General features: G+C 41.6%; 2 protein-coding genes and 1 long non-coding RNA gene across 10 annotated transcripts in view; 1 reads left to right on the top strand and 2 right to left on the bottom strand.

Annotated features, from left to right (window-relative positions):
- Positions 1-26,901, bottom strand: part of LOC147846911 (uncharacterized) — a 405,197-nt gene that overhangs the window by 149,341 nt on the left and 228,955 nt on the right. The window lies entirely within an intron of this gene.
- On the top strand, positions 14,587-15,926 carry LOC147846917 (uncharacterized). The gene is made up of 4 exons (XR_015476709.2): positions 14,587-14,997; positions 15,172-15,294; positions 15,367-15,404; positions 15,495-15,926. It is a non-coding gene; the product is annotated as an uncharacterized LOC147846917 (long non-coding RNA).
- The window catches only part of sc:d189, a 38,257-nt gene continuing 27,466 nt past the window's right edge, over positions 16,111-26,901 (bottom strand). For all 8 annotated transcript variants that reach the window (NM_001098260.2, NM_001442681.1, NM_001442686.1 and 5 more), the window contains 1 exon segment: positions 16,111-16,808. The gene's annotated coding sequence lies outside the window, so the exon portion shown is untranslated.

The following is a 26,901-nucleotide window of genomic DNA, read 5'->3' as shown; positions in this document are numbered from 1 at the left end:
GCCAGAATTCTGATTCGACTCACGGACTCAAAATCCCATAAGCCCTGCTACCTGGCACTGATTACGGTCCAGGTGCAACTCATCAGCTCTCGTGTATATATACCACACTCACGCTCCGGTTCGTTGCGAAGTCTTGATTTGCCTGGCTGTCATTTCTGAGCGTTCCATACTCCCTGCTTCGGACTGATCTGTGTTTCTGACCCTGTGCTTGTTCTACGATTACGAAAGACATCTGCCTGCCCCTGATCTCCAGCCTGTTATTCTGACCAGTAAGATATCTGCCTGCCTTTGAACTTTTGCCTGTCCCACGTTCTGTCTCCTGGATTGCCCCTTTGTGTTTGTTTGTATGTGTGCTCTTAATAAAGCTTGCAAATGGATTCAATGCCTTCTGACTCATCACAACAGAAGACTTCGCCACTACAGAATCCAGCAGCTTTAGCACAAGTCTCGACTGAACTTTCCGCTCAAGCCACTCAGTTAGCCACCCATCATCAACAACTCACCCATCTAACTTCTCTCACGGAGGAACTGGTGAGAGCTATGCAGCAACTCCGTCATCCTAATCCTGCAGTTACCCCGCCTGCTACCATGACAGCTTCTCAACCAACGCATGTCTCCAATGCTCCGGCTACCGTAAGTCCCCGATTAGCTTTTCCTGAAAAGTTTGATGGGTCACCTTCTCGCTGCAAAGGCTTCTTATTGCAATGCAAACTATTTGTTAACCAACAACCTGCATTATATCCCACTGATTCTAGTCGGGTGGCTTTTGTATGCAACCTGTTAACGGGGAAAGCGCTGGAATGGGCTACAGCGATATGGAAGGAGGAGGAATGTAACTATCCCACATTTGAAACTTTTCTCAAACAATTTCGGGAAGTGTTCGAGCACCCAGCAGATGGGAGAAGCCCCGGTGAGCAGTTACTTTCTCTTACACAGGGGCGTAACACAGCTGCAGAATACGCCCTGTCATTTCGCACTCTCGCCGCTCAAACTAACTGGGTTGAGGATACACTGAAGACACTATTCAGACGGGGTCTGAATACCAATCTACAATCTGAATTGGCTTGCCGTGACGAAGGAAAGAAGTTGAACGAACTCATTGAACTTACCATCCGTCTTGATCATCTGATTCGCAGTCGTAGAAATCCTCGCACACAGCTCTATGTTTCAAGTGACACGCCCCCTGATGAACCCATGCAACTGGGTTTCACCCGTCTCACCCATGAAGAAAGAATGCATCGATTGCAAAATCATCTATGCCTGTACTGCGGTCAATCAGGGCACAGGAAATCCACCTGCAGCGTACGACCTCAGACACCAGTTCAATCGGTGAGTCCTTCCTATGTTCCTGCACTTTTCAGTGTACTGATTCCTGTGATTATTAAATTTGATAAAAGAATGATTAATACTACGGCTCTTGTCGACTCTGGATCTGCCGGAAACTTTATATCTAAGAAATTTGCTTTATGTCACGAACTATCTCTCAGCTCATATGATTCCTGTCTTGCAGTGGAAGCACTAGACGGTCGTCCTGTGGGTGAAGGACGCATCCGTATGATTACGAATAAGCTACAGTTACAAGTTGGTGTTCTACACATTGAAGAAATGCAATTCTACATTATTGATTCAGTTAATCATCCACTGGTGTTGGGACTGCCCTGGTTAAGGCGACATGATCCTCATATCTCCTGGAGGGACGGACAGATATTGCAGTGGAGTGAGTCATGCATGAAACAGTGCATCCAGCCCATTCACAAAATTCCATTACGAACCACCAATGTGTTACCTGAACTCGTTGATGAACTGATCCCCATTGAGTACCATGACTTACATGAAGCTTTTAGCAAACAAAAAGCTACTCAACTTCCCCCACATCGACCAAGTGATTGTGCTATTGAGTTAATTCCAGGTTCAAGTCCTCCAACGGGTCGAATATTCCCTCTGTCACAACCTGAGCACAAGGCAATGTCTGAATATATCGACGAGGAATTGGCCAAGGGTTTCATCCGACCTTCTACATCTCCTGCTTCAGCTGGATTCTTCTTTGTAAAGAAGAAAGATGGCAGTTTACGTCCTTGTATTGATTACCGAGGGCTCAATGAAATCACCGTAAAATTCCGCTATCCATTACCCCTCGTACCTCCTGCCCTGGAACAATTAAGAAAGGCTAGATATTATACCAAGCTTGATCTTCGCAGTGCATATAACCTTGTCAGAATCCGTGCTGGTGACGAGTGGAAGACCGCGTTTTCCACCACTAGGGGGCACTATGAGTACACGGTAATGCCCTTCGGCCTGTCAAACTGTCCATCCGTGTTCCAATCTTTTATGAACGATGTCTTTCGGGATATGCTGGATCGCTGGGTCATCATTTACATCGACGACATCCTCATATATTCAAACACGATGAAGGAACATGTTGAACATGTACGTATGGTGTTGCAACGCATGATTCAACATCGTCTGTACGCCAAATTAGAGAAGTGTGAATTTCACCAGACACAGATCGCCTTTTTGGGATACGTCATCAGTGCAGAAGGGATTACCATGGATGATACGAAGGTACAGGCAGTTCAACGATGGCCGTTACCCCAGAATCTCAAGGAGTTGCAGCGATTTCTAGGTTTTGCCAACTTCTATAGACGGTTTATCAGAGGCTTTAGTTCAATAGCCGCACCATTAACAGCCATGACCAAACGAAATTCCCACAAACTATCCTGGTCCTCTGAAGCACGCCAAGCATTTAGCGATCTGAAGACTCAATTCACCACAGCTCCTATTCTCCGTCATCCCAACCCAGACCTACCTTTCATTGTGGAAGTGGATGCATCCAACACAGGAGTCGGTGCTGTGTTATCTCAACGTCAGGGTCAACCATCCAAAATGTATCCATGTGCCTTCTTCTCCCGTAAATTGACCAGCGCAGAACGAAACTATGATGTGGGAAATCGCGAATTACTGGCAATGAAATTAGCCCTGGAAGAATGGAGACACTGGCTGGAGGGGGCTAGTCAGCAATTCACCATATTAACTGACCACAAGAATCTGGAATATCTTCGCTCAGCCAAACGTCTAAATCCCAGACAAGCTCGTTGGGCTTTGTTCTTCACCAGATTCGACTTCATTGTCACCTATAGACCAGGGAGTAAAAACAGTGAGGCAGATGCACTATCCAGGCTATCAGAGGATAAAATCCCAATTAGTGATGAAACCATTATTCCTACGAACTTACTAGTGGCTCCAGTACAGTGGGACATACTTACCGAGATCCAAGAGGCCAACCGAGAAAACAACCCTCCAGTAGACTGTCCGAATCACCTGATTTTTGTACCCAATAACATACGTACCAGATTACTGACCCATATTCATGACACTCCCAGTTCGGGGCATCCAGGCATCACTGCAACTTTGGAGTTAGTCAAAGCCCGTTTCTGGTGGCCGTCCCTCACGAAGGATGTAATTAATTATGTTCAGAAATGTAAAATTTGCCAAAGCATGAAGGCATCTCACCAAACCCCTGCTGGCCTGTTACAACCGCTACCGGTTCCGCAACGGCCCTGGTCCCATATAGCGGTGGACTTCATTACGGATCTCCCTGTTTCCCAGAACAACACAGTCATTCTCACGGTGGTTGATCGTTTCTCCAAGGCTTGTCGCCTAATACCGTTACCCAAATTGCCCTCTGCCTTTGAAACCGCAGAAGCCCTGTGCAATCATGTATTTCGAATGTTTGGCTTACCTGATGATATCGTCTCAGACAGGGGATCCCAATTCACTTCCCGGGTATGGTCCGCTCTCTGTAAAAATCTAAATATTAATGTGAGTCTCACCTCAGGGTACCATCCTCAATCCAACGGCCAAACTGAACGTATGAATCAAGAAGTCATTCGATTTCTACGTTCCTACTGTCATCAGCAACAGCACGACTGGAGTCGCTATCTGATGTGGGCAGAATATGCACAAAATTCATTAATAAAGCCAGCCACGGGTATTACGCCATTCAAATGTATTCTTGGCTACCAACCACCCCTGTTTCCATGGTCCGGAGAACCCACTGAGTTACCTGCTGTCACTGATTGGCTGCAGCGGAGTGAGGATGTCTGGAACCAGGCTCACAGACATCTCATGAGGGCAGTCAGGAGGAGAGAGATTCAGGCGAACCGTCACCGACGCCAGGAACCCACGTATCAACCGGGGCAGTGGGTGTGGTTGTCGACACGAGACCTTCGTCTGAGATTGCCCTGCCGCAAACTCAGTCCCAGGTATGTAGGGCCATTCAAAATTGTACGCCAGATTACTCCAGTGTCTTTTCGCTTAGCCTTGCCTAATCATTATCGTACTTCTCCTACTTTCCACATGTCATTACTCAAACCCGCTGGTGGTCCACGAGAGGAGGCGGTTGAGGAGGAATCGGAAACCAGGACCCCTCCACCTGTCATGATCGAGGGCGAGGAAGCTTACCTCGTTCGAGAAGTGCTGGACTCTCGACGTCGGGGTGGCGCCCTCCAATATCTGGTGGACTGGGAAGGGTACGGTCCAGAGGAACGGTCCTGGGTGAATGCTAGAGATATTCTAGACCCAACTCTCACGGAAGAGTTTCATCAAAGGTTCCCAGAGAAACCAGCCCCCCGACAGCGCGGTAGACCCCGGCGTCAGGTGCCTTCTCGCTTCAGGAGCCGCTCGCAGGAGGGGGGTTCTGTTGTAAATGAGGGCGATGCCAACCCTCTTGTGCACCACCAGAGGGAACCATCGCCAGAATTCTGATTCAACTCACGGACTCAAAATCCCATAAGCCCTGCTACCTGGCACTGATTACGGTCCAGGTGCAACTCATCAGCTCTCGTGTATATATACCACACTCACGCTCCGGTTCGTTGCGAAGTCTTGATTTGCCTGGCTGTCATTTCTGAGCGTTCCATACTCCCTGCTTCGGACTGATCTGTGTTTCTGACCCTGTGCTTGTTCTACGATTACGAAAGACATCTGCCTGCCCCTGATCTCCAGCCTGTTATTCTGACCAGTAAGATATCTGCCTGCCTTTGAACTTTTGCCTGTCCCACGTTCTGTCTCCTGGATTGCCCCTTTGTGTTTGTTTGTATGTGTGCTCTTAATAAAGCTTGCAAATGGATTCAATGCCTTCTGACTCATCACAACACCTCTTTGGGATGGAACCACGAGGCGACGTTCATTCACAGAACGCAAGTTTCTGGAGGGCACATAGATCTGCAGAATTGAGAGCAGATAAGAAGGAGCAAGGTCAGAAGTTACTTTGTAGGCAAACATCAGAGCTTTGAGTTTGATGCGAGCAGCAACTGGCAGCCAGTGCAAACGGACTAGCAGCGGAGTGACATGTGCTCGTTTAGGTTCATTGAAGACAACTGGTGCTGCTGCGTTCTGGAGCAGTTGAAGAGGCTTGATAGAGTTAGCTGGAAGCCCAGCTAGTAGAGAGTTGCAGTAATCCCGTTTGGAGAGAACAAGAGCTTGAACAAGGAGTTGAGCTGCATGTTCAGATAAGAAGGGTCAGGTCTTTCTGATGTTATAGAGTGCGAATCTGCACGATTGAGCAGTTCTAGAAATGTGGTCAGAGAAGTTTAGTTGGTCATCAATCATTACTCCAAGGCTTTTCACCATTTTGGATGCAGTAATGGTTGCCCCATCCATCTGGATTGAAAAGTTATGGTGTAGAGTCGGGTTCGCAGAAACTACAAGCATTTCCGTTTTTGCGAGGTTCAGCTGAAGATGATGATCTTTCATCCAGTGTGAAATATCCAACAGGCAGGCTGAGATGCAGGCTGGAACCGAGGGATCATCAGGATGAAAAGAGAGGTATAGCTGGGTATCATCAGCATAGCAGTGGTAGGAGAATCCATGTCTCTGGATGACTGGTCCTAGAGATGACATGTAGATGGGGAAGAGAAGTGGCCCAAGAACAGAGCCTTGAGGTACCCCAGGGTTTAGATGCTGTAGGTTGGACACCTCTTCCCTCCAAGACACCCTGAATGACCTGTCAGAGAGGTAAGATCTGAACCATTTTATAACAGTGCGCGCAACGCCCAGTGACTCGAGCGTAGATAGCAGGATCTGGTGGTTGACAGTGTCAAAAGCAGCTGACAAGTCCAGCAAAATGAGGACTGATGATTTAGAGTCTGCTTTAGCCAGTCTGAGATCCTCCACGACCGAGAGCAGGGCAGTCTCAGTTGAGTGGCCTTTCTTAAAGCCGGATTGCTTGTTGTCCATGAGATTGTTTTGAGTAAGAAAGTCCAGGACTTGATTGAACACTACTTTCTCCAGAATCTTGGCCATGAATGGAAGCAGGGATACTGGTCTGTAGTTTTCAAGTAGCGTATGGTCCAGGTTGGGTTTCTTTAGCAGTGGGGTTACCCTAGCCTGCTTAAATGAAGTGGGGAATAAACCAGAGTCAAGAGATGTGTTAATTATGTGAGCCAGTGTTGGTATGACTTCAGGAGAGATGGCTTGCAAGATATGAGAGGGAATGGGATCGAGTGAACAGGTGGTTGCATGGCTAGATAGCACAAGTTTGGACACCTCAGACTCAGAGAGCTGAGAAAAAGAGGTAAGTGGGTGTGGTGTTGGTGGTGTATCTTGCGTGTTTGTTGTAGGTGCAGCAAATTGAGCACTGATTTTTGCAGTTTTGGTGCAGAAGAATGTAGCAAAGTCATCAGTAGTAAGTGTGGAGGATGCGGGTGGAGGAGGAGGATAGAAGAGGGAGGAAAATGTTTTAAAAAGTAGGCGAGGATTAGTGGCATTGTTGATTTTCAGACGGTAATATGTCTGCTTTGCAGAAGTAACTTCAGCTGAGAAAGAAGACAGAAGAGTTTGGTATGTTAAGAGCTGTGCAGGATTTTTAGTTTTCTGCCAAATTCTCTCTGCAGCCCAAAGTTTTGAGCGATGCTCACGGAGAGCATCCGAGAGCCAGGGTGCAGGAGGACTGGCACGGGCTGGCCTGGATGCAAGAGGACATAATCGGTCTAGACATGATGCTAGTGTGGAGCAGAGTGTATCAGTGGCACTGTTCGTATCAAGTGCAGAGAGTTTGCAAGATGGAGGAAGAGAGTCTGAAACAATGGTGGATAGTCTATTGGGTGAGAGAGATCGTAGGTTTCTGCGAAAGGTAACCAGTGTTGGAGTGTGTGGCGGCTCAGGAGTAATGTGGATGTTGAGAGACAGAAGGAAATGGTCCGATATTTGTAGTGGAGTTACTATTGTTTGATCAGTGAAGCAGTGTCGTGTGTAAATAAGGTCTACCTGATTTGTGGGTAGCAGAAGTAGGTGCTCTTTTTAGGTCAAAAGAGGCAAGCAGAGTCTGAAAGTCAGCAGCTTGCGGTTTCTCAACGTAAATGTTGAAGTCACCTAGCACCAACAAGGGAGTGTCAAAAAAAGATGAGAGAAGAACATCCAGTTCATCTAAGAAGTGACCTAATTTACCTGGTGGGCGGTAGATGACAACCACATTTATGTAGAAGGGGTGGATAATGGTGACTGCATGGAATTCAAAGGAGCTGATTGTTGTCAGAGTAAATTTCCATTCTTTGGAAATTAGTAGTCCAGTCCCACCTTCTCTCCCTGTCTGACGAGGAGTGTGGGAAAAAGAGAAATTAGCAGAAAGAGTAACATGTGTAGCAGTGTCCTCCGGCCTCAACCAGGTCTCAGTTAGAGCCATGAGATTATAGTCAGAATATGTAGCTATGGAGGTAATAAAATCTGCCTTGTTAACAGCTGATTGACAATTCCAGAGGGCCACGGAGAGAGAGAGTTGTGAAATAGCAGATACATGTATTGAACGAAGGTTGTGAGGATTACGCCTGCCGCGTACCTCCCATGTTTTGCGAGTGTTAGTAACAACAGGAATTAGAAAACACATTATAAAAGTGCACTGACAACAAAAAATAAGTGTAAAGATAAAGTAAAACAAGAAAGTAAAGTACTCAAGTGCTTTGTCAGTGTCTTTGCTCGGTGGAGTCGCGCAGGTAGAGTCGATAGTGCAGGTAGAGTCGATAGTGCAGGTAGTGTCGATGGCGCAGGTAGAGTCGATGGCGAAGGTAGAGTCGATGGTCTTTACACTCGTCGGTCTTCACACGAGGCGGTCTTCACACGAGGCTGCCGTGACCGCTGCCGCGGTGAAACTAGTTGCTTATATAACCCCAAAGCACTAGCTGATTAAATTCAGCTGGACACGCCTCGAGAGTCAAAACTAGGGCCGAAACTGCGGCGGACGACGCGAAACCGCGTTCGCTACACAAGCTCTTATAGTAACCAAGGAAACAGTGGCTAAACACTTCTAGTATTATACACAACTGAAAGCAAGTTTAAATGTCCTACAACTTTACACAAACAGCTGAAAACAAGTCCTCAAACCATACACAACAACTGAAACAAGTCTTAAATGTACTTACAGGCTGCTGGTCTCGATGGTAAAGTGCTTCTCCGACATATTATGTGTGTGAACATGAGATATATAAGCACCACAGAAGCACATAACTTTAACTTTTTCTCTCTTCGCTCTGCTCATGACTTCTTTTCATCTGAACACTTACTGATAATGCACAATGATAGGCAGACATTTAAATTGGTTTGCACACACATTTTCTTTACTGAAAATGAAAAAAAAAAAAAAAAAAATTCTTCGCCCTCACATCTGCCTCTCCGGGCCTCAAAAGACGTGGCTGGAGCTTTGGGCCGCTCTATAGCATTCATGGTGGTAACGGAGAGACGTTTTTGGGTAAATCAAGCTCCCATATCACCCACTAGTCTGTTTAGCGACTCCGTTGATTGAGTCATCAAATCCTTTGAGTGGGTAAAGTAAAGGTTGGGCTTCAGCAGGCACTTCCTTTCAGCAAAAGGGCATCCCTCTGGGGCTGCTTAGGCGAGATCATCCCCGCCCAAATCCTAAATTTACTTTGCCCAGTGTGGGTGTTAGATGCATGGCAGTCAACAGAACAGTTGTTCGTCCTGTATGCAAACCTAAAATGGGGGCACCAGTGTCTAAGTCTCTGATTCTGCAGCTGGTAGATAGTTGAGGCTATTTCATGGGCTTATGAGGCCCCGCATCGACCTGTACCTGAAGCAATTAGGGCCCACTGTAACTGGTGTTTAGTGGCTTTAAAAGCCTTCATGGTCTACACCGCATGCCTTCATAAGGTTTTCTCCAGGATCCAGTATCATTTCATGAATTAGGAGAGCTCATACCTGGCATATCAAACTATGACATGTTTGGGATAGCATTGCCATTGCGTTCCCTAATACAGATGCAGCATGAGTTCCCTGAGAGAAAACAAGATACTGCGTTGCTTTGCCATACTATTTCATGTCTGGTGCACTTTGTAAAGAGGTTTTGAGTTGAAGTTGTTTGCTTCCATGGTTCCAGACTTCCCAGTCTGACGACACATACATGGTATGCAGTACCGCCGCTCTCTATACGCAGAGTACGCAGGCTGCGTAGAGCCTCAACTCCGGAGGGGGCCCCATCTCGGCTGCTCAAAAAAAATGATTGATTTATTTACTAATTATCAAAATAAACAACGTGTAAATAAAACATCTATTGATAATATGTTATTAAATACATAAAAAAATTATTTTATAACAGACTCATGAACAAACATGTGACGTAATTTTTTGGTGCGGCCCGGTCCACTTATCTTCGCGGCTGCTTGCTGCATATAATTATAATTAATGCAAGTTGAAGCTCTATGCCTGAGAAAAGACAACAGCAGTCTACAGCCAAGAAGAGGAAGATAGTACAAGATGAATCGTGTGCATCACTTTCAGGTAACTTCCATGAATCTGGAAAACATATTTTTGGTTGTTCAAGTAAATTAGTGAGGCTAACGTTTAAACTTTGCCACAACTGCTATGCATTGTGTTTAAGACGGGACATGTTCTATAACTTTTCATGTTTGTCTCTCTTCCCCATGTTGCTGCTAATTACACAAACACAATTAGTGTTATTAACTTGGGCAATACTTTAAAATTCTGTTTGCACACCAGCTACATATACATGCACTGCACAATTATTTCACTGTATCTATTATTTATCAGGTAACACTTTACAATAACAGTACATGAATAATGATGTATTAATATGTAAACTAAACATTACTTTATTATGAATTAATGATGAGTTAAGGTATGCACTAATTATGAATTAACTTTAACTACAACATGATTCACATGACTTCATGTGTGAACGACGGCTACCTTAATTACTTGTTAGTTCATGATTGTTTGTTAATTAATGTATTAATTACCACATTAGTTTATGCTTAATTTAACCATGATATGTTAATGTATAATAAATGTTGTGACTTTACTTAGAGGGGCACATCATCATTAACCAATTCTTAACTACCCATGAACTCCTTATACACGTCCAATCTAGTGAGTTTACACTGAATAACAATAGAAAAGTGTTCTGTCAACATCAACATGAAGAGGAGTTCATAAGTAGTTAAGGATGAGTTAATAGTGATGTGCCCCTCCAAGTAAAGTCATGAGATAACTATACATTAACAGCTCATGAGTTCATGTTGGTTACATTTAGCCTAAACTTAAATGTTAATTAATACATTAATTAACAACATGTACTAACAAGTAATTAAGGTAGTCGTTATTCACACATGAACTCATGTTGTACTTAAAGTTAATTCATGATTAGTGCATACCTTAACTCATCATTAATTCATAATAAAGTAATGTTTAGTTTACATATTAATACATCATTATTCATGTACTGTTATTGTAAAGTGTTACCATTTATCATTATGAATCATGTTATTGTGGCATAACCAAGGGATTCAATAATGTTCAACAGCTAGCACGACTACGCCACCCTGGAATATGGCCAGGGACCTATATTTTATATTATAAAGGCAACACAGGTAAGCTTGAAGTAAATGGCAAGAGACGTGGATTGGAAAAATACATACAAACTTTATTTTTTTCAAAAATGCATCAAAAAGGGGGACAATGTATATACTGTTTAAATTCAATAAAACCCATCTACTAAAAATACACTACACGCACACAATAAAACACCTGGATTTAGGAGTGCAGGAGCTGAGACGTGACAGCAGAGAGTAAGAGCACAACAAGGCCTCCACAGCAAGACCACCAAGACCTGTGACACACACACACACACATACACACACACACACACACACACACACACACACACACACAGCACACGTGCAAGAAAGACCTCCACCAGGAATCCACCCTGCCTTAGGTGCTCTGCTCCTGAAAACACAAAATCCAGTTACTACAAAGTTTTAATAAACCGGTCACTGACACTCTAACACACAATCACTTGGGCGCACAACACACTGCAATGCTAATGGATAATGAATTACAATTACAACCCTCTTAATGAACCCTCTGCTGAAGAAGCAACCCAAAAATACAAAATATAAGAGGGAGACACAAAAGGGTTAAACAGTCTTGAATATACATACACGAAGACTGTTACAAATGAAAAAAAACAAATCCAATTTCAATTAAGCATACAAAAAAAAACAATGTAATAGAAAGAAATCAAAATAGAAAATACTAATTTCAAGGAAACCAACACAAAAGTAAAAATAAAAAATAAATATATATCTAACAAAACTAGGCAAAATTACCCATATATAAAAGAAAAAAAGAACACAAGAACCATTCAAATCGGTCAACCACAACCTTCAAATATACGGTCTTAGCACTAAATGTGTAGGGACACTAATGTTTACTACATTAAAACGGCATCATCCCCAAAAATACTTAAACAGCATCAAAGCAGCAGTTAAACAGAGGTTAAGCAGCAGTTAAGCAGCAGTTAAACAGCGGTTAAGCAGCAGCGTCGTTTAGAAACCTCCCACGTAGCTATAGGTTGTCGTATGGCACCCAGAAATCATTTTCGGTCTGTAAAATAGTAAGGGGATTTAAGTTAGATTGAGTGCATGAGCAAGCTAATCCAAAGATTTTAAAATCACTTACCGCAACACTCAATTTCGCCTAATCAAGAGCATCAGAACACCAACACAGAGGAAAACCGGCTCAATCAATCATTAATAAGTCCTAAACATATCCGTTGGGTTAAACGTAGTTTTGTAATGCAGTGAAACAAACTGCTGACAGCATGAGAGGAGGAAACAAATAATGATCATCACTTTACTACCATCACCTTTCCATCCAAAAAGCAACGAGCAAACGCAGTCAGTTACCTGCAGAAGAGCAGCCGTAGATGCAGACCAACACCGTGATCCCGATAAGACGCAACACTAAACAAACATACAAAACATGAGCTTTCCCAATGAAGCAACCCGTACACAGGCGAGCTGTCATCCACATACCTGCCGGCGAGTGACTGAAAGCGGGAAGTGACCAGTCGGAAGGGGCGGGACTCGTGACACATACCATCCTGGTTGTCATTTTATATCTTCCCCCACTGATTACTAATAGACTGATTTCACGCGGCCGCCATTTTCAAAAGCGAAATCGAGGCTGCGGTGGGAAGAAAACCGGAAGTATCATTGGGAGTTACATAGGAATGTTGTGTAACTGGCTGTATATCTTATCAGCGAAGATAAAGTGACACAAATTTATCATTTCTCTGCCTTCCGGTAACCCGAAGGTCCGTTTTGAATGAATGGTGAATGTAAAAAGGGATATAAGAGCTCATTTTCAGCTAAGTTAAGGGAAATGGCACTAGTTAGCAAACATTTTCTTTCCCAAACACACGTTTTAGATGCCATTCATCAAACTCGAGTTAATAAACTGATTCTTTCACTATATTAGACTTGTCACGATACTGAATTAAAAGAAAAACCGGCAATTTCGCGCTAACATTTAAGGCAATGTTGATGGCTTTCTTAAAACAGTGCTGATTTGCCATTGTGGTCACGTGTTCAACAGAAATGATTGTAATTGGCTGAGAAGGTAATCAGTTCACCCACCGCTGTATACTGAGCACAAACACAGACGAGTCGAGCGATCTGCTTGATGACTCGACTGATCTTGACGGCTGCTTCGCGCTCCAGTCCGTGTATCTGTGTTTGGACTGGGTGAAGAGCGGTAAATTGAGTGCAAACCAAACACAGATACACGGAGATGAAAGCGCGAAGCCGTGAAGATCAGTTGTGTCGAGACATCCGCTCTTAGCAGTGCTTCCATGTTAGCGGGGAAATAGCCGGGTTTAAAACTTCAGTACCGGCTAACACTTTCACAGACAACATGAGGGTGTGCTACAGAGGACTGCGGTGTTTTATCACTCACTGGGTTACATAGACTGAAGCAGGAAAGTGTCCTCACAGTGTTTAACTAGTGCCATGAGCTGAAGCCTAGGAGGACACTTAAGCGTATCACTGAGATTGTGATGTTGTTTGATGCTAAATTGCTTTTAATTGTTTAAAATAAACTTACTAAATAATATTAAAGTGATGGTTACACCATTTTCTGCATTTTGAAATCTCGGCAACAGCTGGAGGTTTGTAGTACACAGCATGTTACTGAAATGTTTACGGTGCTCGTCCTATACTTCCGGGTTTCTTCCCACCGCAGCCTCGCTTTGGTTCTTTAAAATGGCGGCCGTGTGAAATAAGCGTATAGGGTAGGGGGTATGCCACCAGCAACCACAGAGGGGCGGTGCTTGTCTGGCCACATTATAAAATATATATTATATCATTATTTTCAGACTGCAGTTGTCATTGTTTATTGTTTTATATATTTCCATACTTGCCTAATTGCTGCTGCTGCTGTTATTACTTGTATTACTGCAGTGACAATAAAGTCTCTTTAGTCTTTTTTATGCAATACATTATAAAATAACAAAACTGACTCATTCTGTGATTTCTGAAAAATCAATAATATATAAAATGTGTCAAATTACTGTAAGCCACAGCCCAGAAACCATTTTTTGCAGCATGAATTTGTTAATTATTATTTTTTTCTGAATGTTAACAAAGTTTTTTGTTTAAAAATACACTTATTAATTCTTAAAAACCAAATATGTCTGATTTATACTGACAGCAAGAACCAGCTTTTATCACAATAGATTACAGTGCAAATTAAATCCACATTTAGATTGTAGTTTGTAAACATTAGGTATGTCATAAGTTTTTCTTCAAATTACCAATTTCTTCTGTATTGTACATGGAGGTCAATGATGAATTTTGTCTCAAAAGAAGATGAAGTGGCATGACCAGCACTGCTCCAAAGATACCACCAGCTGCACAGGTACAGGTACAGGATGCAGCACTGAGGACTGTCCATCTCTACTGGTACAGAGAGGGTTTTATTCCCTACCTTTTGTAAATGTTTAAAATTAGGAATGCCTCAGCAGAAATGTAATGTAAACATTTGAATGTTTAAGTATAATTTGACTGTTTATATGCATATTTATTTATATAAATAAATAAATACATGTTTAAATATTTGTGTGATATTGTTTCTCTGTGGGGGCACCAAAGTAAAATTTTGCATAAGGCACCCTTTTGGCCAGCAGCGGCCCTGACAGTATGTCCCGCCAATTACATTCGATTGATTTCACCTGTGCTTCAGGAGGTTATAAAAGAGGCAATGTATCCATATTGTCTCCCTGTAGAAACCAGCGTCTTCCATGGTTACATGTATTACCTGAGCCCTGTTTTCCTTATTTCAGTCTCTTTATTTCTTTCTTAGGGTCTGAGAAACAGTGTGTCACAAAGCTGAAAATGCCACGACACACAGTGTTTAAAACTCCTGTTATGACAGAGCTGAAGATAAACTGTACTGTAACTCATCAAGGATGTCAGAGGATCCCAATAATCTCATGGTGCAAAATCTATGGAGATCACTGCAAAACTTTAATTCACTCAGATGTCATAAAAACTGAGTGGAAGAAAAAAACAGAGCATGAAGGAATGGCTTTCCTGATTTTCCAGAACATCTCAATGGAGGATGCAGGTTATTACAGGTGTAAATATAGAGACACGTTTGTAAGCCTAAGTATTAATGTTACTGTGACAGGTAGGTCATATTTTTATTTTTGTATTACTGTAAATATTCACACATTGAAATTTAACATTTTACTGGCAATGTTTAGTTTAATGATTAAGGTTTTTTGATGATTCGTTTTCTAATCAACATCTAATCAAAGTCAATGTGTATTAAATATAATTTCTTAAATATTATTTTGTTAAGTTCCTGCTCTACTGAATCCAGTTCCAGATGATGATGTGCAGTTGTTCTGGCCGTATCTGTACATCTGCAGTGGAATATTAGGGCTGGTGATCATTATGACTGTATTACTAGTTTACATTGTAGGTGAGTGAATGAAACTTAAAGGTGATTAAATTTAACTTAACAGTTGCTTAAAAATCATCCTTTTTTTTAAAGGGAGAAAATCAACAAACCAATGTGCCAAAATAAATCAGGTATCTTTAATAATAACTTAGTATAAAATGCTGTCAAAGATTAGTTTATTACTTGTAGATTTTTAAACTGTCTGTTTTTGACGTTTACAGTACATGGTAAAGCAAAACAGAGACCTGCTTCTTCCTCCTCAACTGGACTGTCTGGATTCTGATCTGTTGACCACTGTTGAATACACTTTCCATTCCTGGGACATTTCAGAGCAACAGCAGTCTATGTAGAGGTTTTAAACCCTGAAAACATTTTGAGGCTGACATTTTGTGATTAACCGTTTATCATGCAAAGAACCATATATGTTAACTTCATTGACATTCATTACAATATAATTTTGAGTCATAAAAGTTCAGAAGTCTTGTAATAACCCCTAGTAAATCTCTTTTTTTCTCTCAAATGAGTGCCCTATACATAGTTAAGCTCATATTTTGCATTGCCGATTGCTTTGAAGCATGAAACCTTGTCAGACTGTATATACGACATTGTTCCACATTTGCTTCAGAAATGCTATATTTTGGGGTTTGTGAATCAGTAAATAAGTGTTTTAATAAATAAATAATTTTAAAACATCAGGAAAATTCATTTAAACTGCATAAACAGTAACCTGGGTGTCTGAGCATTTTGGCTCAGTGAATAAAATATACAGAAAAGATATCCAGATACATACATTACCCACAATTCACAAACCAGATACAGTAAAGATCATAGCATAGATGGGGGAGGGAATAAAAATCTTTTAATAATACAAACTTCAAGGCAGTTTCATGTGACCTACAACGTCACACAGTTTACATTTCAATGAATGTTTACTTTATTATTTCAGAGAAGGTTACACAAAACATGAAACACATAGCGATGTGAAAGGAAGGGGAATGGAAATACCCTACTTAAACAATGATGCAGGTGGGGTAAACATTAAAAGCTATGAGTGTACTTCCCTCTAGTGGGAAAATGTCTGTAATACTTGAATCCAAACATCAAGAAAAAAACTTGGCACCAAAAGGCCAGAAAGGTGCTCATGCCTAAAAGTGTGTTTCCCCTGATAAAACAGTTTTGTAACACCCGTCAAAACATCAGTAAAGCTTACAATAATATTTTGTACGTCCTTTTCTATTGTTACAGAAGGTCAACTTTGAGATAATATGAGTGTGTTTAGATTAAAGTAAGTTTTAAGAGAATGATTTAGTACAGTTGGGCTTCTAAAGCCTTTGCTAAAATATACACTCTACAATAAATAAAGTGTTTAGTGTTGAGAGAGTGGATTAAAAATTTCTTTACACTGAATATCAGTCATATTAGAAGACACAAGTATTGCTCTGTGATTCAGACAGAAGACACTGTTGTTTGGTCGGGGTGAACATGTGAACATATACTGTCATACTGTAGCAGCAATGTCCCTCCTTTCAGTCAACCTGCAGAAATCAAGAAGAAAACAAGATGTGTTCATTTTAAATAATTATGCATCAAAAGTGCAAACCTAACTCTTCACAAATAAAGCTGTACAGTTAAACTCCTACAGGTAATAAGATAGCTCAGCCAAAAGTGTAAGTTTCCTCATTTACTCACACTAAAGTGGTCCTAAACTTTTTTGTTGAACAGAAACCAAGATATTCAGAAACAATCAATGCTAAAAACCATCATCCATTGACTGTAGGAGAAAAAAAATAGAGAGTGTAAATGATGACAGAATAAAAAAAAAAAAGAGTGAAATCTTCTTAATATCTGCTTTATTTGATATACTACATTTTATTTACAACATTCACTGGCAATTAAGTCATTTTGCAATTACTACTAATAGTAATTATTAAGTCATAGTACCATTATTTTACTAACTTAACCAAGCCTAACCCAATTTAAACAAATCTAAGAAGCATTTTCTATGATGCACTTTCTATGATGAAACCTACCAGTGGAGTATTTTCTCTCAAATACGTACATTCAACAATTATTCAGAATAATAAACATTATCAATTTCTTTTTAAAAAAAAATCGAACAGTGAACACATGTAGTTTGACACCAAATCTGTCACTAGTATGGAGAAATGTAATGAGGATTCATCGAGCCCCAGTGATTTTAACCATTTATTATCAATATCTTCTTATTATGGCTACACAGATAACACATAGCACACTTAAATTTAAATTTATTAACTTTCAGATTTAACTCAGGCTTAATACATTTAGTTTTATTGTGCAGGCTGTGCTCTTTTATTTTTGTACATTTCCTTCAAATAATGAAGTTCCCCTACGGATGGGGAACGGAAATACTATGTGGAAAACTTCCACTATAGGCTTTTCATCAGAAACCAAAAAGCTGAAAGAGTATAAAATCGGGCCAATAAAATGCCAAATAAATTGGCGGCGTCAGCATGCATAGCCGGCATCAATGAAAATCAGTCAAGTTTATAAGATGCGGCTAGTGCTATGCTCGACATCCTTTTTTGCTTTCAGAGCCTTTCACAAGCTTCTGAGAGAGACTTTGAGGGTTCTCCAACCTGTGTCTACAGAGAGAGATCGAGAAGCAGCCCTTGCCCCGGTTTTGTCCCTTGCCTGGCGTTCTTTTTGTCCGGTCCTCCAAGAGCGGTTTTTATATAGACAAAAAGCTTTCCTAAAAGAGCAACACGGTTTTGCAGCGCGTCTTTTTCAAGACGTCGCTCTGACCGTGCATTTCTGGATGCGGTGGTTTCCTATCCCTGAATGATGGGCACGAGCACAGCATTTCACCGTCTGGGGGTCCAGCATGTTGATGCAGTGCTTGCGAGCAGTGCATCCTGTCTCTTTGATGTCGTGTCTGATGCGCAGTTAAGATCGCGGCTCGCTCTTGCAAAAAGCGACCCACCCCAGTGGGTCCTGCACTGCGGTTGGCACTCTGGCAGATCTGAGGATTACAGTGGTAGTAAATCCACCACCTTCGTGCTGCAGACCTCCCACTCCTCCACGCGCTCCATCCAAGCTTCAGGTGAAGAGAAGCATTCCCTCTTCGGATGGTCGCTCTCTCACTTGATGACACCGAGGATCAGATGTCCATCGCTGATGGGCTGTCATTGGCGCTCGCCTGTAGTGCTGAGAGCGCTCCCGCCGCCCCAGGGTGCCGCTAAGTTCGGTAAATGGACCGCGAAGCATCCCTGAGATGGGCCATCTTGAGAGGAAGGAATTTGCTCTTTCCCTGCTGGAGCGTGGGGCTCTTCATTTAATGGCGTAAAAAAAACAAAAAAAAAACACCATCAAATCTTCAAAGAGCTTTTTCCCCTTCCCGGATGTGACAGCCTGAACACTGCCAGTTTGGGACGCTATGCTTTCCAGCTTGCAGGATCGGTGCATTTCGCCAATAGATCACAGAGCACGAGAAAACGGTCTCCTTTCTCCCCCTCTTGCAGCCCCTCCTCCGTAGTTTGGGTGCGAGACGAGAGTGAGTCTTTTGCCTCTCACTCTCCCGAGGACCCCAGCGCTTCCCGGGCAAGCCCACCCACTCCACGCTGTCTCACCGCTGGCATGTCAGCGATCGAGCGGGCGGGTTCACTTGCGTGGGCTCTGCCTGCCTGGTTAGCGCGGGCCAGCCCATTGCAATAGCTCATTCGTACGATCAGAATAGGCTTTGTGATACAGTTTGCGAAACGGCTTCCCAAGTTCACGGGTGTGTATTTCACCAGGCTCAGTCCTGCGCCCGCCACTGTTTTGCGAGAGGAGATTGCTGTCCTCCTGGCGAAGGATGCAACCGAGCCGGTCTCTACAGTCGAGATGGAGGGCGGGTTTAACAGCCCATACTTCATCATGCCCAAAAAGAGCAGAGGGTTGTGGCCAATCCTAGATCTGCTCGTTTTGAACCGCTGCCGTCACAGGCTGCGCTTAAAAATGCTTACACAGAAGCGCATCAACCGATACGTTCGTCCTCGGGATTGGTTTGCTGCAAAAGATCTGAAGGACGCGTATTGCATGTCTCCATACTTCCACGCCAACAACAGTTTCTGCGGTCTGCGTTCGAGGATCGAGCATGACAGTACAAGGTCCTCCCCTCCAGGCTCTCTCTGTTTCGGCGGGTTTTCACCAAGCTCGCGGAGGATGCCTGCACGACCCCATACTCGATTCTCTCGGCATCTAGCTAATTTTGGCCCACTCTCGGGGGCAATTGATTATGCACAGAGACAAAGTGCTCTGGCACCTTCAGGTCAACCGAGAAAAGAGCTGGCTCGCCCCCATGCAGAGCCCCTCCTTTTTTGGGTTGGACCTGGACTCGATCACCATGAAGGCGCGCCTCTCACGAGAGCGTGCTGAGCTAGAGCTGAACTGTCTGAGAGAGTTTGACAAAAAAAGGTGGTCCCTTGAAATCTTGCATGCTGCTGCGGACCTGTGGAAGGGAACCCAGCTGCATTGGCATATCAACTGCCTAGAGCTGTTGGCAGTGTTTCTCACTCTGCACCCCTTTTTATCGGTGCTGAGGGGGCAACACGTGCCCCACGTTTTCCCCAGTGAGCCTGCTCGCGCAGTTACTGTGCAAACCCAGAGAGGATGAGGAGCAGGTCTTGTTAGTTGCGCCTCTCTGGCCCAACTGGACCTGGATTTTAGAGCTCTCCCTCCTCACGCCATCTCCCTCGCTTATCATTGCCTGGGTGAGCTGTGTCCCCCACGGGTGAGAGCGCACTCCACACAGGCATCGCATTTTCGTGGGTGTTAGCACGCGATGCCTCTCTGACAGACATTTGCAGATCTGCGGGCTGGGCAACACCTAATACATCTGTAAAGTTTTACAATCTGCAAGTGGAGCCGGTTTCCTCAAGGGTATTAGATAACCCTTGGTGATTGAGGAAACAATTTGGTTAAGGTGTTGAAACATGCTTGCTGCACCATTCTCCCTAACACAGAGATGTGTACGCTTTTTCAGCTTTGTTAGTTCAGTTCCCTATTTGGCAAACCCTGCAGACTTCCTCCGAGGCTCCCAGCATCTGACTCAGCGGAGGAGTCAGACGTTGGCCCATTACGTTGTCGGCATGCCCGCTGGTCAGCCCGCGTTCAGGGTATAGGTGCCTGCTATGTGTGATCCCCTGCGGGCGATCCCATAAGCTCACTCAACCACGATTTAGTCCCCCCTGTTAAGCGGGCTTGTGTCTTCCCTCCCCGCTAACCATCCTCTTTAATGTACTCCCCCCTTATTCGGGGCTAGTCCACAGACTGTCACCAGGTCTCCTCTCCTTGGGTAGCAGGTGAACTCTACAGCATCCTCCCTATCGGGACTGAACGTACTGTCGTGTTAAAAACCCTTTTTACTGGGCTATTTTCGACTCCTCAAAAAATATAGCTAAACCTGAACAGCCAAGTAAGGTAAGTAAGTGCCAGGGGACACGTTGGAAGACTGCATCTCAAGGCGTTGTCCCTTCGGCGGGGACGCAGTAAGGTGCTTTCCTTGTGGCGTTTTCCAAAGATTTTCCCATAGTCAAAGTTTTTCAACAGAGCATTGGAGTTCCCCATCCGAAGGGAAATGCTACGGTTACTAAAGTAACCCTGGTTCCCCGAGGGGGGGGGAACGGAAATGTTATGTACCATCACCACAACAATTATCCCTTAGCTGTTAAGCTGAAAGTCTCCTCAGCTCAAAAGGATGTCAACCACTGCACTGGCCGCATCGTATATACTTGACTGATGTGCATGCTGACACCGCCAATTAATTTGGCATTTCATTGGCCCGATTTTATACTCTTTTCTATGATTAGTTTCTAATGAAACCCCAATTTCCAGCCCCTCCCTGGGGAACGAGGGTTACTTTGGTAACCGTAGCGTTAGTTACAACATGTAAATACATTTATTACAAAAATTATTACACTGATTTAGTTTTACCAGAAGTGATAATTTCTCAATCTGATGAAATCATCCATCTAATTTACACTTTGGGAAAAATTTTATAGATAGTATTTCTGGATTGTTTTTGCACTTAAGAGCTGCACATATTATAAACATTTACTGTAGATTTTTTGTAATGTCATAGAAATGGTCTAATCCTTTCTGTGAACCCATGTTGAGACAAAATATTAAGTTCTTTATTATTAATAACCGTCCTCAAACTAACACTACTAATTGAGCCTGAGGTTTACCACCTAAAGAGCAGAGCAGTGTCTAAAAACACCACAGAACCTCAGTGTTTCCACTGTTCGGAGAAACTAACATACAGTGGTGTGTTTGTCACACTTTAATTTTTCAGATCATCAAACAAATGTGAACATTAATAAAGGAAAACAGAAGTAAACCATTGTGCAGTTTTAAAATGAAGGTTTTTATTATTAACCCTCTGGGGTCTGAGGTTGTTTTGGGGCTCTGGCTCTGTTTTCAGTATCTTATAAACATAAACGGCTTAAGTGTAATAACACTGTAAACAGCACAAGTTGGGCTACAATAATAACTAAGCAGAATGTTTGTATGTGTTTGTGTTTTTGAGAAAGAAACATTTATGCGTGGTAGGTGAAAAACTAAATATTTTAAGTCATTGAAACAAGGCCATGAAACACACAGAGAACATTTGTGCACAAGACTTTTGAGAACTGGGTCTTGTAGCCTATAGTGTTTTTGCTTCAAATTGATGTGAGAATCATCTTGTTCACTGACTCACAGAAAACAATACAATGAATTAAAATTTCTAAGTCACTTTTTGAGTGAAAATGGTTTATGCGAGGAGGCATGAACTATCATTACTATGCAGTAAGTTACACCTGGCAAGACAAAGACCTGCATAATGAGCTGCATAATGAGCCATCAGACAGGTATGTGACTAAGAGGGAAGCGTTTCAAGAAGGAATCAACGGAAAGTTTTATAATTGTTTTGTTTGCAGTTTATTTAAAATATATTGATCACACAAAATAACTGGAGATACACTTGTGAGAGTCAGTGCACTCTATAAATCTCTGCAAACTTTATAAACTTACATATAGCAAATCTACTGAAAATGTTATTTGTAAATGAAGAATTTCATTGCAAAATGAGATATATCCATTTTGAGATTCATTTACATTCAGAATTTTTATACATTAAACTATTAATTGAGCTCAGTGAAGTCCAGGACTACAATATTCTTCAAATCCAGGATATTTTTAATTTAACTTTATGTCCATAAATTGTTCATAAATAAGTAAAAAAAAACATGCCAAAATGCAACATATTATCTTAACATTGTCAAACTTAAATTGGTTAAAAAAAATTCATCATTAATATATGGAATAGTATATAAAAAGATTGATTAATAATAATACGATTCTGAGTTAGTTTTGGTAATCTCATATTAGAGCAATGTTATTTTAAAGAATGATAATTAATCCATATTAACAAAAAATAACTGTGAGCAAAAGAAATCGGGTGAAAAACACACTGTGTGCGATAATTAAATCTTTTCAACAGTCGCGTGCATCACAACAGCATTTGGCACAAGTTATCATCCTCTCATTCAGTATTCACAGAAATTATTTAAGAAATAAACTTACAAAGGACACTTAGAAATGTAGCCTTGCAGAGGAGCGCAGGAAAAAAGGCAGTATTTCACTGTAACCCCTGCAGTAGCGTTTTTATACATTTTTGTGAAGTTGAAGGTTACATCTTCATCTAATAGTTTGTCGGCATGACAAAGACCAACATTACTCGCATTACTGAGCAAACTCAGAGCACTTCTTACCTACTTTAGCTCTCTTTGCCACTGGTCTTTTACCACTGTTGTTTTCACATCTTGAAATTTACATATGAAGCGTGCTTACTGAGAGGCGGGATTACGTTAGCTGTAATGAGGAGAATGAGTTGGATAATGCAAAAGTAGACATATCAAGCTTTATATAGATGTCATAAATTATCATCTTTGTTGAATATTTGCTGAGTTTCCTTTCATTTTAGTGACTTGTTTTTCTGACCACAGTCTGCAGGCGTCTTCAGACGCTTGTGATAACAATGCCTCGTGGGCGTGGTCGCATTAAAACTAATGAGATCAGACTGAGATACTAGACATAGCGTTGGCTTCATAATGATTACTTTATCAAGCAATGTTTATTTTCAACATGCATAGCTGCATTTAAAAGTAGACACTTCAAGCTTTCTAGAGATACATGTCTCATCTGTGGTTTTGTTTTCACGGAGTTTCAGCAGTTCACGGAGAGAGAAAATAGAGATTGCCTACTCTTTTTGTTTTCCTTATTTTGCTAAAGCACACACGTTTGTTGTTGTTGTGAGTGTAAACAACAAAAAGTAGACACATAACAGATTCGATTAATGTAATGATCTTATCTGTACGATCAAATCTGAAAGTGTAATTTAAGTTCATTTCAGCAGTTTGACAACATCACAGGTCAAAACGCGTATACGCGGTCTTCGACCCCAGAGGATTACGAGAAAACGAAATCCAAATCATCTCTGTGTGAAAAAGTGTTTGCCTAGAAAAGGTTATAAAGCCATCTCTCTGAGACTGCAGCAAACAACAACACAAGTCATCATCTACAAATGGCAAAAACCTGGAACAGTGAAAAAAAATGTCCCAAGAGTGGCGAACTGACCATAATTACCCCAAAAGTGCAGTGACATCTCATCTAAGAGATCACAACAGACCCCACAACATTCAAAGAACTGCACTTGCCTCAGTTAAGGTAAGTGTTCATGACTTCAACATAAAAAAGAAACCGGGCAAAAGTGGTGAGTTCCGAGGTAAAAAAACAAAAACAAAAAAACAAAAAAAAAAACACTGCTGTTCCAAAAAGTACATAAAGGCTCATCTCAGTTTTGCATTTCAAAAGCATCTTGATAATGCCCATTTTTGGGAATATATTCTGTAGACTCTGTTAAACATTTTGGAAGGTGTGTGTACCATTATATGTGGTGTAAACTTAACACAACATTTCATAAAAATAACAAGCAGAACCAACAGTAAAATGAGGTAAACAGCTGAAGAAAAAATAGACTATGCAATGGCCTAGTTAAAGTCCTGACCTGAATCCAATTGAAAAGGCTCTCTAATGTTGCTGAATTACAACATTTCTGCAAAGATGAGACAGCACTGTAACACATTACAAATCATCAAAAATCCTTGATTGCAGTTGTTGCTAAGGGTGGTCCGACCAGTTATTAGGTTTAGGGGCAGACAATTTTTGTTTTCCTTAATAATAAAAACTATTTCAAAACTCTACTCTGCGTTTCCATGTGTTGTCTTTGACTAATATTGAAATTTGTTTGATGATCTGAAAAATGTGACAAACATGCAAAAAATATTAACAATAAACAAATCAGTAAAGAAAAATAAATCAGGGGCCAAACACTAATTCACACCTCTGCACAAGAGTAAGAGAAGATTTTACACACTCACAGAAGAAACAGTCTAAGGGCTCTATTTTAAAGATCTAGGTGCAAAGTCTAAAGCACATGCCACAAAAGCACTAAGGACGCATCCGAATCCACTTTTGCTTTTTTAAGTAAAGAAAAATATGTTTTGCCCCGCGGTGTATGGTTTAACAGGGTTGTGCTTATTTTCCTAATGAGTTATGGGTGTGTTTTGAGAAAAACATGCATTAAACCAATCAGAGACTCATCTCCCATTCCCTTTAAGAGTCAGTTGCATTGTGCGATGGCACATTTGTTATTTACATGGCAGACTTTGTAAGTGAAAAAACTGAATGCTTCACTATTGAGAAAACAGATATACAGACCATCAGCAGCGCGAGAATAAAAAACGAGCCTCCTCCATTCGGCCCTTTTTACTTTCTAAATCGAGGTCCGACTCTCTGCGGTTGTTAAAAATCCTATGATGTCCTTCGAAAAAGAGTAGGGGTTTAACCCTGGCACCCTGGCCAAATTTGCCTACTGGCCTCTGTCCATCGTGGCCTTCTAATCATCCCCATATCATAATTGGCTTCATCACTCTGTCTCCTCTCCACCAATCAGCTGGTGTGTGGTGTGCGGTATGGCGCAATAAGACTGCTGTCGCGTCATCCAGGTGGATGCTGCACACTGGTGGTGGAAGAGGAGATTCTCCCCAGTGTGTAAAGCACTTTGAGTGTCCAGAAAAGCGCTATGTAAATGTAAGGAACTATTATTATTACATTATTGGTTATATCCAAGGACACGTCCTGTTCTTGTGCCGTATATGGTGATGCATACATTTCTAAAACCTAAGACCCCAATCCTACACCTACATGCGTTTAATATGTATAACACAATTTGGGTTATGTTGTCACACGTCAGACTGTAATCATTAGCACTTGCTCCTCGCTGCACATGTTGCAAAAGTCTTCAGAAATGTACTGCAAACCTATGCACTGCCCAAACACCAGTTTACCAAGACAAATGTCTCATAAATGTAAAAAGTACTTGGTAACAAATGCAATTCTGATTCTAAATATTTAATTAAAATATATAAAACTAACATCTACTTAAAGATTCACTTTCACTGTGTTTAAACAAGCATTTCCTGTTTCCAAGTGTAACTCAGAAACATAGCAACATCAATCATGGTGTAAGATGAGGTCGGGTGGGCTTCTTGCAAGAGACAGGAAGTGGTAACTCCTTAGACTTCCTGTGGTTCTGTCGATAATTGATGCTCTGTAAACACATGCTTTACATAATTTAGCAGTGGTTGAGCAAAACATTTTTTTTTTACTCACACATTTCATCTGACAAAAACTTTAGTTCTACTTTGTGGTGCAGAAATGAGACCAAACCATATCAGAAGACCACTTAATAGGTTATGAGTCCATGTGTGCAGTCAGTGTGGTAATGAGTAATAAAAGAAGAGCTCAATGAGCACAATGATGCATGTGAAAACAAGATAATCATTTGGACTTTCTGTACATCTATTTTTTAATATTATTTTTGCACTATAAATAGATGTAAACAATTGTTTCATTAAATAGGTATTTATACTCAATTTAATATATAATGAACATACTTTCGTTCCTTTAAGTGTGTGTGTTTGTGTGTTTGTGTGTGTGTGTGTGTGTGTGTGTGTGTCCGCACATGTTAAAAATAATAATCTAAAAATAAATTATTTTGATGGTTATTGTGGTAAATTGTTATATGTGATTGGTGACATTTGATGAGAGAAGAATATGTCTCAATGGGCTCCAAAGTTTTCCACCAGAGGAAGTGACATCACTTGGAACAAGTCACATGCTTTTTTAATCATTGTTTTGTAAATTATTTTGTCTTTTTAAAAACTATCAGTTGACCAGAATCTAGGGACAAACACATGATTACAGTCAGAATTATTAGCCTCCTTGAATTATTAGCCCCCTTTTTATTTTTTCCCCAAATTTTTGTGTAACAGAGAAATTTTTTCAACCCATTTCGAAACATAATAGTTTTAATAATTCATCTCTAATAACTGATTTATTGTATGTTTGCCATGATTACAGTAAATGATTGTTATGATTATCAGCAATCTAGCGGCTGCAGATCGATAACAGACTACAAATACAAATTTATTGGATACATATTCAGTCATGCACACACACACACACACACACACACACACACACACACACACACACACACACACA

Source organism: Danio rerio, chromosome 1, assembly GCF_052040795.2.
Source record: "Danio rerio strain M-AB ecotype USA chromosome 1, GRCz13ab, whole genome shotgun sequence".
Taxonomy (NCBI): Eukaryota; Metazoa; Chordata; class Actinopteri; order Cypriniformes; family Danionidae; genus Danio; species Danio rerio.
The sequence above is the reverse complement of the archived record's forward strand: the minus strand, read 5'-3'. Positions and strand labels throughout refer to the sequence as shown.